Below are 16685 nucleotides of genomic sequence, written 5' to 3'. Positions count from 1 at the left end.
ACTTAGGCTTACCAATCACAGGATCAAAGTTATAACGTGCTGAACAGGGGTACGAATCAATTAGGATACCTTAGCAGTAACAAAATAATATAAACTAAGTTTTTAATCATGTTAGCAAATTGATCAAATGAATTCTTCATGATCTCAAAATTGGAACATATGAAGTGTCTGACCCCTAGAACACAATGCAAAAATAAATTTTTTATTTGGGTCAACTGAGTCAAATATATGATTGGTCAAACAGGGCTTCCCAGAATTGTGAACAACTAGTCAAATGCACAGAACAGTAAATGACCAACTTTGGGGGGTGCAAAACCTAGTCAAACGGATTTGAAATGACTTGAAAATTGAAACATAGGTTCTTTATTATGCATACTAAACATATCCAAAGTGGCTAGTCATGAAACATTCTTGGGTAAAAGATATTTAGATGCAAACTAGGCCTCTGATCGCTATTTGATACTTGGGTAGAATTGCAAATTTTGACATTTGCTTCAAAACAATACTTCGCCAAATGACTCGGAATGATGTTTTAACTTCATGGAACATGTGAACAGGCTAAATGGAGGGTGTTAGAAACATTAAACACCACTTAGGCCTCATACTGACAGTCGGGTACATAGGCACTTTAAAGCATTTATAGGCCTGATTTTTTCAAAATTTTTGAGATGTGACTAAAAACAAAGCATGCAATTTTTAGTCCCAACAGTATGCACGGAGTTATATGGGTTTAAAGTAAGAAATTATAGGGTTGGTCAGGAATGGAGAGACCTTTCCCTCATTTCTAATGACTTGAAACCAATTATGACTATGCTTAATGCTTTGATCCCTAGTAATAATATGGATGAGATGGTCTGGAGGGATAATCCCAATGGAAGTTATTCTGTTTCTTCTGGCTACAACTCTCTCTGGGGTTTAAAGGAGAAACCCCCTTGGGCAGATGCCTGGCTCTCAGGCCTCACTCCTAAGATCAACATATTTTATTGGCTAGCCCTACAGAACAAAATTATAAAGCAAGCTAACCTCATGAAGAGAGGCCATGTTATGCCCAGCAGATGCTCGCTCTGTAAAAACCAGTCTGAGTTGGGAAATCATATCTTCATTCAATGTGACTTTGCTAGGGAGGTGTGAAATTCTCTTAATCAGGAAATGGAGATTCTCTAGTGCTGGCCGGATAACCTCATTGACTTTTTTAGTCATTGGAAAAGCCTTTGTAAAATTGCAGGCCGACAGGATAATTATGCCTGGTTTTTGCCTCACTTCTGCTAGAGTATCTGGAAGGAAAGGAACAATAGAATTTTCAGGGACAGAGAGGAGCCGGCTATAATTCTAGGAAGAAAGATTTTGAAAAACATAAAAGAAAACCTTCAAATGATGAAGGAGGGGGAAGTTGATATAGGGGACAAGAAGACGGTCAAAGAAAAAGACAGGGATCCCAAAAGATAGGATGCCAGATGGATCCTACCCCCGGAAGGATGGTCAAAAGCCAACTTCGATGGCACTTCTAAGGGCAACCCTGGCCCCTCTAGAAGTGGTGGAATTATAAGAAACAGTTTTGGGGAGGGGATTGCGGCCTTTTCTCTCCCACTTGGAACCCAGACCAACCATTTGGCTAAAGCCAGAGCCACGGTAGTGTGATTAAGTTGTCTTTTGAAGCTGGAGTTTCCAAACTTTGGCTTGAAGGGGGCTCCAAAAACATAATTAACAATATTAATGGTATCTCCCCTCCCTTATGGTCGATAGCAAATATAATTGATGAGACACGTGCCACCCTCACAAAATTTGAGAAGGTCCATGTCACTCATGCATTTAGAGAGGCAAACCCAGTTGCTGACTGGTTCGCTAACAAAGGGGTGGGAGCAGACAAAGAGATGATCTCGCATTCCAAAAAAGATATTCTGATGGAGGCTAAGTCACTAATCGAACTGGAGAAAATCCACAGAAGTACGGGTCAATCTAACTGTAATCATGTTTAATAAAGAAAGAATGGATGTTGGTATGAGCAATAATATGTTTCTTGGTTTCCATATTCTCAAGGGATTTTCTCCATCTTTTCGACACGTTTGGAGGATTGTTATCATTTTCACTTGCTATTGTATCAGAGAGGTGAACAATCATGAACCCAATAATAGAAACAAAACCAAAATCTTGGCTGGAAAAAAATTGTAGAGATTGGGGCTCATGAGAATTGTTGAAGAAAAAATGGATGTCATGACTGGAGAACGGAGCAGAAAGGAGCCGACGGGTGAAGTGGAGAAGTTGAAGAATATGGGCAAAGTCTGGAAAAAATTGGAAAAGGGTGGAGTTTCAAATTTTTTAGAGAAACTCCATGGTTTTGACCCTGAAGTCATCAACAACATGGTGAACTCATGGAACAACGGCAAGGTCAAGGTGAACAGGGTTTCCTTCCAAATCACAAAGGAGGTGGTTGCGGAGGTCACTGGTATCCCTATGGAGGGTTTCAAATTCTAAAGGGACAAGAAAATTTTGTCCAATGTAGTCAAGGAGTTCGTGAAAAATTCTGCAGAGATGAACAAGCTGGAAAAGAAAGAGTCTTTCTATGTGACGGAGACTATAAAGAAGTTATGGAGGTATGTTTTATATGCCCTCATTGATTATGTTACCCTAGACCCTAGGTTTGATCGAGTCAAAACTCACCATTTTGTGATTTTAAATCATTTTCGCCATAAGAAAAGAATTTCCATACCCTTTTACCTTCTCACTTCTATGAACAAGGAAATCTTTAGTTTCAAGAAGAAATCCACTATTAACCCTGCTTTGCATGAGGGATTATTGCTCCTCATCCATGAGCATTTCAAAGCTCAGTCTATATGCAAGAACCCTCCTCATGTTGAGGATGTTGACGAAGGCAGCTCCAACTTTTCTTCTGACTCTAATGACATTGAGAGCATTAGCTCGGAGGAGGAGAATGTTTCCTCAAGAAAGAAGAAAAAAGGTCAAGCTAGGAAACTATCCATTGCTACAACTCCTAGCAGGAAAAGCCCTAGGGATCATAGCCAAGCTCATGCAAAAGAGGGTTATGCTGAGGAGGAGGAGGAAATGGATACGGAAGATTCTGACAAAGTATCGAAGGAGGAGGTGGAAGAGGAGAAACCTGGGAAAAAATGGAAGAGGGAGGTTGTGACAGTTGAGGAGACTAGAAATCAGAGGACAAATGCTATTCCTCTTCCCCTCTCCCCTATCTAGTCTCAGCCTCCTTCGGCGGAAAAAGAGAATGTCACCATGGTGAGAACGAGGGGGAAGTGCAGGTCAAAAATAGGATTAAGGCCTAGAAAAATTTCAATGCGAGGATTGCTACTATGGGGATTTTTAGGGAAGCTATGAACCCTCAAATCCTGGTGGACAATCTGGAGCAACCTAGGCTCAATGAGCTCATAGACCCAGCTATCCTGGCCATCTCAGACAATGCAAGGGAGACTGGAATGAACCTTCTAAATAATGCCTGCAGTAGTATGATTGACAACTTTAGATCAATCAAATGGCTCTTCCATGAGCTGGAGGAAGTTAGAGAAAGGGTATCCCAGATGGAAAGTATTAAGAATAAGATAGGTAATGACAGCCAGGAGAACCAGGAAAATAGAGAAAGCTTAAATGAAAGGAGATTAAGAAATCTTGAAAACTACAACCACAACCTGGCAAGTCAGATGATTTCTCTCTTGAGTTCGATGAATGACAACATCCAATCCCTTGCTGGTAAACTTAAGGACAGGGGCTTGCTGATGGAGGAGAGAGGACAGAACAGGGATAAGGCCAAGTCTGATGACAATAAGGCCACAATCAGTACTCTCACTAGTATGGATCAGGGCATTGAGAAGGTCTAGGATCAAATGGAAAAGGAGTAGCAAAAGATAATCAAGGTAACTCAGACTATGCAAGAAATGGAGAAGATAACTGAAGACTAGTTTTCTTGTCTTTTGTCTTTTTGTCTTCCTGGCTTTTGGCTTTTCGACAGGTTTTTTGTAGTCTGTTTTAGTTTGTTTATTTTCTGGCCTTTCTATGGGCCTTTGTTTTGGGCTGGGCCTTCGGGTCTTTTTTCATCTGTTGGACCTCTATTTTGGTTGGGCTTCTTTGGCTTATTATCAGCCTTGTTTATGTAAAACTTATGGGTTTTAGGATCCCTTAAAACCTATTTTTCTTATCAAAAATAATATAATATTAAATTTATTAACTAAATATGATATTCCTAAATACTATTACTAACTAGGTTAGCACTATCCACTTGTTCAACTAATCTTAATATTTACTACATACCTTGCTAACTAGATAATATTCATTAAGAAGAATAATAATAATCTATTCTTGACCCCTTGGTTCCTAACATAACAACATTTCCTAAATTTCTAACCACTCTACTACTTACTCTACTAATATTTTAAATCTATTAATTATTCCCAAGAGGACTACTATACACATCCTACCCCTTTCTAGCTTATATTATATTATATTATATCCTAGGACTCCATGCTTACTTATCTCTAACCACTAACCACACCTAACATACTTCCCTAACACACCTACTAACACATGACTTTGCATAATAATACAACCCAAAACATTACCAATTATCCCACTAATAAAATAACAACCTCTACCTTAAATAGGTGCCTATCTCCTATTTGCCATGTTTTCCTACAACCCTCTACCCCTAGCACTTACCCCTTTCCCATCCTAAGGCTACACCCTTTTTCCCAAGGTGCATAATCTCCTAGGGTAGCACATTTTCTTGTCCTAATGATGGAGATGCCTAATGGTGGGGATTCTAACCTATGTCAAAACCAAGGTAGAATTTGTTTCATTTTACATGTGCCCAAAAAGGTATGAAGCACCTAGGAAGGGTGGGGCCCACGATCTTCACATGTTTGAAAAACATCGAATTCCCTCCTTCTCAAAAAATGGGCGCCTATTTTATATTCTTAAGTTTTCTTTCTTTGTTAAATTTCTTTTTTATTTAATGATGAGTATAGGGTACCCCTCACTTTTTCACCTAGGTCTAAGGGTGAGTTCCTAGGTCCATGACTAGGATAACTTGTATTTAATTCTTTGTTGTTCCTTTGTCTTTTTTTAATTGAATTGTGACACAGGAGTCACATGACTCATGTGAAATCTACTCTTACATATACTTATGAGCTAAATATTTATAATTTGTTTGAGTCTCATCTCTTAGTGTGTTAATTATTACTATTCTATGTATTGGATTCCCAAGGTATATTCTCTCTAAATAAAATATTAGTCTATAATAAAGGATGGGACAAATTTCTACTCCTCCATACAACTTCCAGAGAGTAAAAGTCCATCTATAGCAAGGTTTCTTCTTGAGACACATGGTTTGTTCTTCATATTTCTTTTAGGGAACCATAATTATGATATATCTATAGTTTGACTTAACTTCCCTATTTCCTCTATTTGCAAGTTGATATCATTCTTACATCTATCTAATCTATGAATTTATGGTACTCAAAAATATAACCCTTTATTTACATTACACAAAAATCAAATATCAATGTACTGAGAGTTGAGGGAACTCATATATATATATATATATATATATATATATGAAATTTCTTAATACCAAACCATATTGAATCACTTTCCCATTGTATCCAAAATACATAACAAGAAAACCTTATGATGAAATCACTTAATCTTTATTGAATAATCATTATAATATTTTTCTCAGATGAGAGTTCCATAAGTTTTAGCCATTGATTGCATACATGAATATTAGGCAAGGATAAGAACTAAATCACGTAACTTCAATATGTTTTCTTAAAATAACAGGTATTCTTCTACATGAAAACTATCTTCTCCTTCCAATACATCTATGATAATGATCCAACATTTCTTTTGTAGAGACAACTATAAACAAAATCTCAAATTTCTCTCTACACATTTACAATAAAATACAGGGAGTAAATCCCTTTCATATCACAATGAATCAACAATGGAAACTTAATATCACAACACATTTTGAGATGACATGGGAAAGATTAGTCTCTCTACAACACTTGATTTCTCAACATTGCCAAGTGTGAAACCCTAATCTCTTCATAATATCCATTTTCTCAAAACTTGCAAAGCAACACAAAACTTGGAACCATGGAGGCTCACCTCCCATCCTAGACCTCCAAAGAGGCCACCCACCAAGCTAGGGAAACAAAATTCAAACCAAGATTCATTCTAAGCTTACAAATGAATATGCATCACATTACAACACTTGAATAATTCCATCCCAAGGGTATTTCACAATGGTTCATCAATAGAACCTTGAACATAGGGTGAAGGTGTGCTTTCAAATAGGAGACTTGCCATATTAGACCATATCCACAATAAACAATTTTCATGCCCTTTTGGGGCTTTCACAAATCAAAAATTCCCATCCCCTTTCGAGGCTTTGACAAACATCCTCTAAACATACTACCATCAGCTATAGCATCCTTGAAAACTCATACTCCATAAACTTCCTTTCTACACCATCATTTTCCTTATCACCCCCAAAGCAATATATGAATTAATATGGCATACAATGGAGCCCATACTCCAAGGTTCTCAACTATATTTCTAGCCCAACTATTCCTTCACCCTGGGCTTCTCTTCCCTTCCCAAAGGGTGAGATAAGCCCTCACACCTATAACAAAACTCATGCATAATATCATGGAAACTCAAAAAAAATAAGAGAACAATGAAAATTCAAACTTCGTTCTCATCACAACACAACAAGATACAAGATGATACCACATATTCTTCTTACAATGGCATTCTCCCTACCTACATACTCATGAATGCAACACCAAGATTCAACTTCAAAGTGGAAAGAGTTAACTATATGGTAAGAACACCAACCTTGAATTCCTTTGCAAATGGAAATGAAAAGTTATAGAAGAGCTCCCTCCCAACTTCCAAACCTTAAGATTTTGTAAACTTAGAGAGCGTGTGAACACCCCACTAGTTTGTTCAAGTCTCCCTAAAAAGGCTTTCCCACTATCTATTTTGGCAAAAACACCAAGCCACTTCCTCTTACAAACTTGTCTCCCCCTAAGTTTGCTATATTTGACTTAGTGGAAACATGGATAAAAACTCTTGTGACAACTCCATTTTCGAATTGGTGGAAGAAGGCATTGGTAAAGGGGCCCCCTATGCTACCTAGGTATTAACATGGTCAAAATTAGGTCTCTAACATGTTATACTATCATATGGGTAGCTTATTTTCACACAAAAATCACCTTGGGACCACCTAATGACCCTTCAAAACCCTATTCAAGTCTAAATTCGAATTTCCTTTTGATAATGACCCATCCTTCCCTTTGTCAAGTGGGTTTACTTAATAAAAAAAAAGGTAATTAGTTTTAGGGTAAAATGCCACCATGACCAAAACCCTAGATGGCATGTCATTAATACACAAAATCCATAAGTGTCAAGTGACACATAAAATCACATTACACATCATCATGACATGTCCCTAATGCATCTTTGAGATTAAAAATTTCACAAACAAGCAAGCTTACATTTACAAAATAAAATACATTGCAATGAGGCTTTTGAATCTTCCAAAGATTCACTTTGGCTAAACCGTGTTCACATGAGTTTGGACCTTGTTTCCCGCAATAATTTCCATGGCTCTACTTCCTTTACACTAAACTTGAACATCAGTAGTCCAAGGAAGAGTCACATAAAATACATATCATAAATGCATACAAATTCTAATGTTATGTAATCCATATTAACATTATTCAATTAAATTTTCTTTTCTTAATTGTTTCAAATAAAACATTCAAAACATTAAAATATCAAATTCTACTTATCAACATTAATTTTTACTTACATGATAAAATTAATATTCTAGATAACTTCAAAATCTATTTTCTATCATAGTAACAAAATATTGAATCCATAATTTTTGAGTCCCTAGGCATGTGAATTAGGTCCTAGTGCATATCACAATCTATCCTTTAACTCTAATTCGCACTCAAAAATTATAACTTCATATTAAAAGCATTTCTACAATTCAATTTCTATCAAAGAAATTGCAAAAGATTAGAACATGAATGAAATCATTAAATATATCATTTAGGTCTTAATGTGCAAACATAAATGTGAATAATCAAAATGCATGTATTAAAATAACATAACCCTATCTCAAAAGTATATCAAAACATCAAATTAGAAGTATCATAATGCAAATATGTCATCTATACTATGAAAAATTGGGTGAGGCTTCACAAATTAATGGTATGTTGTTATGTTAATGAATTTCATTAGATCTTATATAGAATGGGAGTGCAAATTACATATCATTACTTCTGTTATTTTATTATAATTGTATTAGTTTGAAATCCATAAGAAGGGTGGCCTAATTGGTCTATCATAAATCCTCTAACAAGGTGAAATTATTATATCAAAGTGTTCATATCTTTTAAAAAGGTTACTCCTAATAAAGTAGTGATCCTAATATATCTATAGGGAACTCTTGTAATGAGGTACACTTAAGAATTTTTTTAAGCCTTAACTGGGAAAGCTCCTAACATTGTGTATCATAGAAGAGTACTTAATTTTGTGAGGACTATTCTCACATTTTGGTTTTCACCCTAATTAGGTTCCAATGAGATAAATCTTTGCATTGCAATTGTTGATTTTGTTTACTATTTATTTTAAGTATGTCATTTGTTTAGCCAATAATAGCACTATAGGCATAATTATTTTCTTATCGGTAAAGAAGTGAGTTAAAGAGAAACTAAAAGTTGAATTTTTTGATTACTCATTCACCCCCCTTCCCCCCTATTAGTAATCCATCTTATACATACAATAAGGGTATTAGTCATTTAGGAGCTAATAACAATAGAGAAAATGGATGTATCTCTTGATGCCTTGATAGGAAAACTCATTGCATTTGAGTTGAACAACTACGGCAACAATCAAACCCAAGATTTTAGTGTCATTCAAAGCCTTAGTTGTACTATTTACAACCCAAAAGGGAAAGGAGGAGGAAAAGACATCTAGATACAAGAGAGAACCACCAAAGAGTCTACACTGAAGAAACTGAACAAGAAGAGTTGGAGGCTCTATTCATGAAAAGAAAGGTTAGAGGGAAAGGAAAGTAGAGAGGTAACCTTCCATTTAAATATTTTAACTACAAGATTATATGAAATGATGTTTCTATATGTCCAAAACTAATCAATAAGGATATTAATAAAAGATGGAAAAACTCCAAAGTGAAGGAGAAAAAGTGATGCTACATTGTTGAGGGTGTGAGTGATGAAGATTCAACCAATGATGATGACAAGGATGATGATGAAATATCTAGTATTGTTATCGTAGAAGAAAGGGTGAAAAGATCATTGATAACCAACACTAGTATCCACAAGATCTAGATAATTAATAGTGGTTTCTCTCACCACATGTATGGTGATACGAGAAAGTTCCTTGAGGTGGAGGCGTACAATGGAGGAATGGTGAAGTTTGGAAATAAATCAACGTGCATGGTGATAGGTAAGGGTATTGTAGCCCTAAATGAATCCACTAATTATGAAGATGTATATGTAGTGGAAGGTATAAAATTTAACCTATTGAGTATAGCTTAGCTAATTGATAAAGGTTATAGGTTTAAATTTAATAAAGAGTCTTGTAGAATATTTGACGAGATAGGTAAATGTTTATCTATGAGAGAGAAAAGAAGAGGTAATCTCTTCTACCTCAATATCTCTAAGAATAAATTCTTGGTAGATAAGAATGATAAAAGTTGGTTGTGAGTTAGGAGATTGTGTTACTTTGACTTTTAAAGCATTTTTAAGGTAGGGAAGAAAAAATGTGTAATAGATTTACCTCTTATCACTAAACCTAACAATGTGATGCATAAAGACCATCGAAAATGAAAGTTGGCTAGCTCTAGTTTTTCAAGCAAGTCATTTACATCTGAACAAGTTCTAGATTTAGTTCATTTGATTGTGTGATCCCATGAGGATGAAGAGTATATCTTGTGACAAATAATTAATTTTTTTTATTGATGATTTTTTCATAATGATGTGGAATGTTTATTTGAAGGAAAAATAAAAATCTTTCCAGATGTTCAAATCCTCTAGGAAAAAGGTGGAAAGGGAGACTGATAGAGCATCAAAATTCTTGAGATCAAATTTACAAGGTTAATTCACCTCATAATAATTTGAGAGTTACTTTTAGGAGCACAAAAGTAGAAGACAAATGTCAGCTCTCATGACACCATAATAGAATGGTGTTGCTAAAAGAAGAAACAAAAGAATCATAGACTATGTTAGCACTCAAATGATTTAGAACAATGTTGCACAAGTCTGTTCGAGAGAAGTTGTAAGAAAAACTATGTATACCTTGAATAGGGTACAAGTAAATAAGGGAACTAAGAAAAATCACTATGAACTTTGGTTTGTCACTCACTTAGAGTTACATAGAAAAGCCATAGAATAGGAGAAACACCAAGAAATTATAGAGGAAACCAATGCAACAATTATAAGATATCTTCATTCAACATGCCAAGCATAAGGCCTACCTAGTTGTAGCCATATACATCCAAATTAGAATCAAAGAGATTAAGAGATTGGGATTATAGAGAAAAATATTTGTATTTTCCTTGTACTAAGCTTTGTTATACTTTTCCCAATCCTAGACTTCTACTTTTATAGCCAGCAAGACAAAAAACTATCTTGTTAGGCAATTTATTAAAAAATATAGGTCCTACCCAAAGGAGAATTTAGTAACCTTTCAAATAAGAAAATTATCTTCCATGGGGACAAGGATAGGTTCATACATGACCCAAGAAGATATTCCCAAGTATGAAGAACACCATGATGTCACATATAACCTCATTAAAGTCAAACTTGCATGTTACTCAAAATGCTAGGAGAACAACATGCCTCAAACAAAGAGAAGGATAACTCCAATAGATATTTTTATTAGATAAATTATGAGCTTCGTAAAAGGATCCATGATAGTTCCACATTAAGGAGTTGATTACACAAAAATAAATAATATAGACAACAATGACCATCCTCCAAACAACAAATAGGAAAAATAAAAAGGAAATCTTTTTGTTGATGCAAGATTACCAAAATACCCAAATGCTCTTGCATCAAACAATTGGGGTAAATAAAGAACTGATGACCACATCAAGATGAATTGATGCTCCAAGAAGTATTACACAGATCCAACTCATCTCATGTAATCCAAGAACAATCTTCAATAGGTTTAGTCTACTAATGTACCAAATATTATTTATAATCTTTTCCTTTGGTTCTTTTACTAATTTTGTTATCCAATCTATTGTCAATTCTCTTTGTCTTCTTCTTAGGATAATTTGACTTATCAACCATCTCTTCATCTAATTCATGATACTCAAAGATGTTTTAAATGTTATATATAGGCAAAATACCCATATCCTTAGACAATTCAACTTCAAAACCATTACAATTGTCATATTTCTTCAAGATTCTACAAGGTCCAAACTTCATTTTCAGCTTACTATAAATGCCTACTAGAAATATGTTCTTTTTAAAATATTTCATTACCTCATCTCTAACTTCAAGGGAAAGGAAAAGAACCAAGGCTATATCAATGAGGAGGGTGTAATTGATGAAGAGTAAACCAATGCAGATGATGAAGATGAGGATAAAATATTCTTTCGTGCTATAACAAAAGAAAGTTTAGAGAGATCCCTAATACCAAGCACTGATACCATCAAGAACTAGATAATAAATATTTATTTCTTTCACCACATTTATGGTGGTAAAATATGTTAGAAATAGGAAATACTGAGAGAGCGAGGGGCAATGAATTAATATTACACAAAGTTTTGCCCAAAACTGGATATGTTTAACTTTATAACTTGCATAAGAAAGTAAAATAACTATGTTGAACAGTAAACATAACCATGAAATAAAGTATCTCATAAAACCATTTTTTTAAAACTAGGAAAACCCTAGCCAAGGGAAAACTTTAGTGGGGATGGTACCCACAAAATGATCCCCTAATCAAAAGTATCTAGTAAAAAATATTGACCCTGTTAGGAGTCTATTACATGTGTATAGTGTCTTGATCCTTGTTAGAAGCCTCCATCCTATTGGGAGTTTTTATATACAAATAAAAAATCTATGCAAGATAAGCCCACTGTAGGAGTTGATGAAATCGAACTCTACAGTCGCCAAGATCACCTACATGAAAAATATCCTATCGAAGGGAAACCAAGAAGGAAGAGGTGGAGCTTGTAAAAACCCTAAATGGACATGAGAGAGAGAAAATAGTGCACCCTTGGTTTGATGGTTCGACAGTATGAACTATGTATTCAGTGTTTGATCCTATGTATGAGGCAATTGCAGTGGCTAGCTACCTATGCATTTCAGTGAGATGGATCATCTACCATATAGACATGCTCAGTTCATGCCTTCTTCTTCCATGGAGGTTCTTCAAATCAATAGTTTCTTTGTGATGGAAAATTTTTTAGCTTCTTCATGCTTCAGTGATGCTCTTCATGATCACTCCTTGTTCTTGTTTAAGGGAACATTCCCCTAGTTGGAGGCTTCTTCAATTCTTCACTAGGTTCTTACCTCTTTTTGGGGGAGGGTTTTTCCCACGTGGTTTTCTCTCTTTCCCCATTTTCAGAGGTTGCATCTCTTTGCATTGTACATGGGCACCTAACATGTCCTTGTTACAAGGACCCATTCTGCATTTCATCTTAGTTTTGTGAACTTAAGGCATTCCCCTAAGTTGCATATAAAGCGAGGTGTTAGAGTAAATAATTAATTATTTATTATTTATTCTATTTACTTAAACTTACTTAGGTTAATGCATTTATTTAATATTTAGTATTTAATGCATGTAGTGATGAGTTGTTGACAACATGAGAGTTTATTCCCTTCTAGCATGTTCCACCTTTTTGTGGAAGTGTGCTTGGTTATCAACCTTATCTTCTACCACCTTCCAAGCTTGTTCTACAAGCTTCCTTGAGCTCTTTATAAGTGACCTCTCTCTCATTGTAAATCAATCCATTCACATAGCAATTTCATTTTCTCAACTCCTACACCCACTTCCCAAACATCCAATGTAGAATAAAGTTCTTCAATACAAAAGATAAATGCAAAAAACTTTTGCACTACTACTAATATCTTCAATATCTACTATTGCCTTTATTGCTCTTCACAAAACATTATCATAAATAAAATTCCTCTGATCATACATTAGGATTTTCATCATATACAAATTCATTTTATCAAAAAACCATCACACTCAACTTTGCATTGGAAATCTTACCTTTATACCTTGTTATTTCACAAATATCTACTCTATTGGCCTTCATACATTTATTACACTTTCAATATACAAAATTAACTCTTGTTGAATTAGGGTTAACATCTAGGATGTTATAAAAAATTAGTTAAATAATTATTTAATTAAAAAAATCCTTAACCCAAAATTTGTATTTCCTTATCATGCTCTATTATTCTTGTACAATACTACAACTAGTAAAATCATTATAACTCTATCTATACTATCTATACAAATTTTCCTTCTTGCACACATCATCATGACATACTATATTATCTTTAGGTAAGTTTCCACATAGAAATTCTTCTTATATGAATTGTGTTGATCAAAACTCTAACTGTTCTATCAAATGAATTGCATAACACTTAGACAATTTTCTAAGTATGCATCCCAAATCTTCATCCTTATAATATGTTGGCTTTACATGACTTATATGTTTCTATAAATAACAACATCATAATGAATAACCTAGCCAAATTTCCAAATATCTCCTTCTTGGCATTGATGAAAATATATGGGAAAATTAGCTAAGTTCCAAAGCAAAACTTCAAAACTTGTGGCCTTTAAAAAATTCAAAAAATGTGGATTGTTAATACTTATACCATCTTTTCAATATAACTCCTTATTACAATAGTATTCCCCCATTGACTATAATCCTTTACTTTATTACTACTCCCCCTTTCATATATATTATACATACAATTTTCCTATACAACCCCCCTTTGACATTAATGACAAAGGTGTCAAAATCTATATACGTGTCAAAGCTATTTTACATCTATCTTCAAGCTAAAATTTAGGAAATATAATCAAAAATTTTTTCCTTTAAATTCTCAAATTCTTTTTGCCACGTATCCTTCACTACCTCTAATACACTAAGTAGGGTGCATGCTCAACAAGTTACCAATTCATCTACATTCAAATCTAAGTACACAAAATTCTCAAATGATGTCTTTGCCTTAAGACATTATTTTATCTCTTTCTGCACATTGCTAATCTTCAACATCAAATGTTCTCTTAATAAAGAGAATATCTTGATGATTATTTCCCTCTTTACCTCAAGTATAATTATGTTGTCACACATCTTTGCAATAATGGACTCTAAGTATTCAATCCTATTGTGAGGTTGTTGGAGTTCATTCACAAAGTTCTATAACTCTTTCTTCTTTTCACTCAACTCCTCATTTATATCTTTGATGAATTTGTAGGGCAAGGAACACTATTCATATAATTCATTTCCTTCTATCTCACATCTCCTTGACTCTTTAATGCATAAGTCAAGTGTTACCAAATTATTTCTAATATTTTAATACATGTTAATCTTAGATTGGTTTTGACAAGGCAGTGACAAAACACTTAATCATTCTCTAGCAGTATTATAGTGCAAGCCAAGTGATTAGAGTGAGTCGAGCACTCAGTGTGAGCCAAGTGATCAAAGCACGTTGAGCATAAGTTGCTAGACAATAAATTATGAGAAATATTTCATTTATGTGTCAAGAATTCTATACATGTCGATTGATTCAGGTGCCAAGTAAATAGTGAGTGTCAAGCCCTTTAGAAGCTAAGTTACAACATAACGAGCACAATATGTGTCCAGCATCAGAGTCTTTGGATGTTAAGTGAACACCTTTTGATATAGTTTTTTGTAATGGAAAAAACTTCTATGTAAACCATTTTTGGGCTAACATAATCATATTTTAAGATTCTAAGAGATAAATATGGAGGTATATTACGAATCCCCATGTATTACATGTAACCAATTAGAAAAATGGAAGCTTAAAGTGACAATATAGATTAACCACGACTATTGATTCTTATCTAACCCATTCCATATATGTTTATTTAAGAAGACAAACACTAAAGAGTTTATGAGTGTGAAAGGAGATAAATTTTAAGTGCATAGAGAGCATTCATGGTGGCTATGGAGGTTATGACAGTGTTTTGAATTGTTGAATTAGTTAGAGAGAATAGAGAAAAGTGGAAATGGGATAAAGGAGACATATCTAATCAGAAGGATCAAGGATTTATCATCAAAGAGAAGATCTAATATCTAGCAGTAGTGTGCTAACTAAAGAATCATGGTATTGACTCATTTTAATAGGTGATATAGAGAAAATCTCCTAACAAAGTAGTATTAATGGAATTTTGTAAATCTCTTAACTGAGTGCTTTCTTTATTGTAAGTTTAAATCCTCTAACAAGGTGAGACCTAATAGTCTTTGTAATTCTTTAACAAGGCAAACCTTTCATAGGGTAGATCATAGATTATGATCAAACTCATTGTAACCATAATTGGCTACACTTTACAACTACAATAGTGAAGATTTGTGGGTGTCATCCCCGCCCCAGTTTTACCTTCTCATTGGAGGGTTTTTCTTGAAATGGGGAATACTAGGGGGGGTGAATTAGTATTCTACAAATTTTTTTCACCAACAAAATATTATTAATTAATTTGAACCATGCATAAGGAAGTAAACAATTAATGTTAAACAATAATAATAACCATGCTTAAAGAGAACTCATAACACCATATTTTGTTAATTAGGAAAACCTTGGCCAAGGGAAAACCCTGGTGGGGATGATACCCACAAGATAATATACTAATATATATGTTCCTTGTTAGAGGATGGACCCTATTAGGAGTCAATGAGTAAATTTAGTATAGAGGGTCCCTGTTAGGAGACTTTAAATATCTATTAGGAGATTCCAACCCTATTAGGAGTTGTAGTATAGTAGATGCAAGAAGAGATCATTTCCCAAACATGCCCTTCCAATTACAAGAAGAGCTCACTGCCCAAACAAGTAATTAGAATTCAAGTGTATAGGTGTTGTATCTTATTTCTTGACTAATCTCTAACCTCAGCTCGATCTTGGATCAAAAAATAGGTTCTCAAAACTTCACATATATCACTTCACATAAAGTTCACATATCACCTTTTTCAATACAATTGCCCACGTCTTTTTGCAAGATGTCCTTCGCATAAATACCATGTCCTTTCATAAATCACTGCTAGGTCAGCTAAGACCATATTATACTTTTCCAACTTAGAGTAAACATCTAAGATGTCAGCCCTAGTTGGTCAAGTAATTATTTTGTAAACAAAATAATTCCTTTCCTTTAATTTTGCTATTTTGTTTCACTGGGTGAATTGTGAATATCTCTTTTTCATACTATTTTGTACTGATGTCTAAGGTTATACACATGATTATCAACATGTATACTATCTCCTTTTAACTTCACTAGTCATAATATGATGTTAGAAACATTTTACATATAAAACAATGTACTATTGTAAACCAATTCATACTTAGACAATTTTATGAGTACCAAAAGCTAAGTATCTTTATTTTTGAGGTTTACTACAAGTATGCACATCATGTGTT

Source organism: Cupressus sempervirens, chromosome 1, assembly GCF_028749045.1.
Source record: "Cupressus sempervirens isolate cs-2001-9-10 chromosome 1, ASM2874904v1, whole genome shotgun sequence".
Classification (NCBI taxonomy): Eukaryota; Viridiplantae; Streptophyta; class Pinopsida; order Cupressales; family Cupressaceae; genus Cupressus; species Cupressus sempervirens.
The sequence above is the reverse complement of the archived record's forward strand: the minus strand, read 5'-3'. Positions refer to the sequence as shown.